The sequence below is a fragment of the Theobroma umbraticum genome, unplaced genomic scaffold (genome assembly GCF_002168275.2).
Source record: "Theobroma umbraticum cultivar Fairchild unplaced genomic scaffold, ASM216827v3 scaffold_86.0, whole genome shotgun sequence".
Classification (NCBI taxonomy): Eukaryota; Viridiplantae; Streptophyta; class Magnoliopsida; order Malvales; family Malvaceae; genus Theobroma; species Theobroma umbraticum.
Window position 1 is genome coordinate 2,284,901 of NW_018397263.1, and position 4,002 is coordinate 2,288,902.

The following is a 4,002-nucleotide window of genomic DNA, read 5'->3' on the forward strand; positions in this document are numbered from 1 at the left end:
GGGGGAAAGAGAGGGCAGAGGTTTAATACTTCTTTAAAGAAAAAAATGAAAATTTTTAGATTAAAAAAACTTAAAAATCAAAATCAAAATTTGCTGATGTGGCCCACCCTTTGATGATGGAAGAGCAAAGTACCAAAGTTGGCTACAAGGTTTGGTGTGAGTGGTGGGTTTGTCACAGGGTTTTTGTGCCACATGGAAAATAATTTCATCCCCCATGTTGCCAATGACTGTTTAAAATGTTAAATTCCTTCATCAAAGAAGTGTTGATTTAATTCTTGACTTAATTGAGTGTAAACCTTCTTATTATGGCACTTAATATATTAGTGGAGCATAAAAAAGAATATGTTAGTGGAGACATTGGGACTTAAAGGTACTCTAATTCAAGAATTAAGTCCATTTTAATACAAAAATAATTTCAATAAAGTATAAGGAATTATTCTACATTATGTAATCTTTATATCTTACTGAATTTGATCATATAGAGGCATGAAAAATAGTAAAAGTTGTAAAAAAAAATTTGTTTTACACTAATTTTTGTTATAGTATTATAATTTTTTTAAATTATTATTTTAACAAGAGCTCAAAATCACCACTGATCATTAATTAGTTAGTAGTAATGTTGACTTTGGGTGCAAAATTGTTAGCATAGAGTATACATTAATGGTAAATTTTAATAAAAATAGTACAACTATTAATATGCTTTTGGATGATTTGTTCTTTGCTCAATTTATATTTAGAAATGGTAAGTATTTTATATGCTGATTATCTCACGTGTAAAACAACAAATATTAGTCATGAATGAGAGGTGATCCTTATCTCCCCAAGGTGGTAAAAGGGGCTGAATGAGAGTGGAAGAAGGAGACTTTGACTTGGGTTTCTCTTGCATTGTTGGTGTATTGGAATTGAAATTTGCAACTACACACTCCAATGAACCTTCATTCCTTTGCTTTTTGTTTTTGAAAGCATAAGTCGTATTAATAAATTGACAATGATTATAAAAATGTTGATTCGAATCTATTGTCATAAACGACTTAATTGCATAGTCATAACCTTCATTCTTGTCTTCTTGTCTTAACTATATATTTCAGTATTGATTTTATAATTCTTTTTGCTTATTTGATTCCCCATTGTTTCTCCCATAAAACAGTACCAACTATAAAACAATGGAAATTAAAACGTTTCGATTCTTCAGTACTCATCATTGAAACGTACTACAATTGTTGGATGCTCTTCTTCTACCAAGTGTTTTGCAGCTAACAACTCAGAAAGGGAGAATGACATGTCCATAAAATATCATATATATGCAGCTGAGATTTTCCATTCTTTACATTTCAGTTGTTTTCTTCTCCCCTCAATTCGTATACAGTTTCTATTGGACAGTGGCATTTGAGCTGTCCTGTCCCCTCTCGAGCTCCACTTCCAGACCTCATCTTCAAACAAAGAAAATATGTAACATGTAACTTTCAAGCTTTCATGCCCTAATCAATGTGCTCTTTTTTTCTTATTATTATATTCCATTACAAATAAACAGAGTGATGATCAAGTGGTGCAAGTTGGTATAGATTGTGAACAACAGTAAAACAACAAAATGTTATAAGTTTTGTATGCGAGTGTGCTGTCGAGACACTTTTTGAATGTCAATTACAGCATTTAATACAAAAAATATTAATATAAAATAATAATGGAACAAACCTTGAAGAGTGTTGTATTGACCCTTATAGTAGTAACTAGTAAGAATACCAAACAATCTCAGAATTGGCCTTGGATTATCTGATATATTTGGATAAGCAATGAGACAGATTTCTGCTCGAAGAGTTATCCCATGGCTGGCTGGCTGGCTTCTGACGGCTAGAAATCAATCTTCAAAACAACTCCTTTCCCAAATAAGAATTAATTGTGTTTTCTTCTCGTCATGACCTGCCAATTTCTTTCTGTTCACTCGTCATTTTCAATGGAAATGATCAGGACGAAACCATTTCTTAATTTGTTTCGCGGCCAGCAAACTTAGCTTGAAGGCGAGGAAGATGGATAGGATAATAAGATATTCATAATTTTTTCTTTAATGACTAATTAATTAATTCATATATATATATCCATTACCATGCTTTGTTTATCAGGAATTCTTCTGATTAAAAAAATTAATAAAATCTTTAACCCTAACTAACGGACACCAATGGTTGTTTTTGGGTGAGCTTTGAACAGCGACCTCTATGAATTTTAAATACAAAGAAAAAGGATGATGTGTAGTGAGATGTGTGTGAGGCTAGCCTGCACAAGGCAGTTGACCTAAATAAACCCTAATTGTGAGAAAAAGCTTTATAAACTCTTTTTTTTTTTAGGGTTAGGTGCTATGTATTTACAATTTGCACCCAGGAAAGTCAACTTGCAAGAGACATTAAATTTCATTGTCGACAATTTGTAGCATTTTATTTTATTTGTATATGCTGCATGAAATACACAAGTTGTGTACTAGTTAATATTTGGGGGGATTAATAGCTCCTCCCGATCTTTTTCCTGACAAAGAGAGGTTGGCATTGCAACTTCTGGGTTGCTTCCAGCTTACAAAGAGTTTGGTGATAGTATGCAGCAGAGAATTAATGTCCCCATGTTCAAATGCGAAGAATTTTCTTTGCTCTCTATTCAGTAGGCTATGTCATGAAACACTAACAAATTATTAAAAACCAAAAGGAAAGTTAGCCCTTTGTTTCCTTAGTTGAGTCATCAAAGGTATATATGTTGTATATGTAATAATCTCAGGTCCAAAGCCTCAATGGAAATGCCATCCAATATTTCTTTTATTTTTGGCAGTGGACAATGGACATGGTGCCTACTGCCTAGAAACATATGTAAGCAACTTTAACTAGACTGTAGCCGAATCAGATTCTAACCGCACCTTTCCTAGAGCCAAGTTGTCGGTCCCAAGTTAAAGGCTCATGATTTATTCATGTAGGCCAATCTTAATCTTTGAAGTTGTTTTTTTTAACTACTGACATTAGCCTTAATATTACATTGTTGTTTTCCCTGCTCCTGTTTTTTTAGTTGAGAACATGCAGGTTTCCATTAACGTTCCTTTAAACTTCACTTGCAATAATGGAGTATCTATCAAGATAAGAAGGGAGTGCCAAAATAACATATCATTTTCGGTAATGATGGATAACCTTATCAAACACAATCCAGAAAAATTGTCTTTGTTTTTAGATAAAACACACCATAATGTTTGTTCAAAGGACAATGGCAGCCACAAATATTCCTTTAGTTAGGTCCCAGACATAGGAAATGGCGGATGAGTAGCCACCATGTGTGAACGAAAATGAGTTCCCATCTACCAGGGGGCACTATGGGTTTGACTGAAGAGCAGCCAGCATACAAGCAGCAATTCTTCACAATCATATGGATTTAAGGTTTTTGAAATAAGGTGCAAGGCTGCCAGCATTTTCAAAAGTAATACGAACATATTTTATTCCTAGAGGGAATTAATTCGTAGATTAATTATCACAAAATTTTCCTTGGGTGGGAGGGATTTGATTATTACTTATCTAATTAAAGAGAGGAGCACTTGAAATCGTTAAGGCCACTGAAAGTAAGCATGTCTGCTTGGTTTACCATTAGAGAAGGAAACACCTTTTGCAAATTGACAACTAATAAAGTTAAGACAATCAGCAACCTTTTCCCTATTGTTCTTAGCAATTCTCTCATTGATTATTGTCTCAAATCTAAATGGAAAACAACTTGAGGGAAGTAAACGTAGCTGCTACTAGCATGGAAAAGTGCCACCAGCGCAGCCAATTTGCCAGTCTGCCAATCTGGGACTTCTTCCATGGCATTCTGGGATGTGGACATTGTCTAACATGCACCTAAGAGCACATACCTTTAACCCAAATGCTTTTGGAAGAAACGAGTAATAGTTTTTCTGTCCCAGGTCCAAACTTCACCCTTTCAGGGCCCGTCTCAGCAGAAAGGCTACGTTGAACAAATCACCAAAAAGTGTTTTGGGCCAATAAG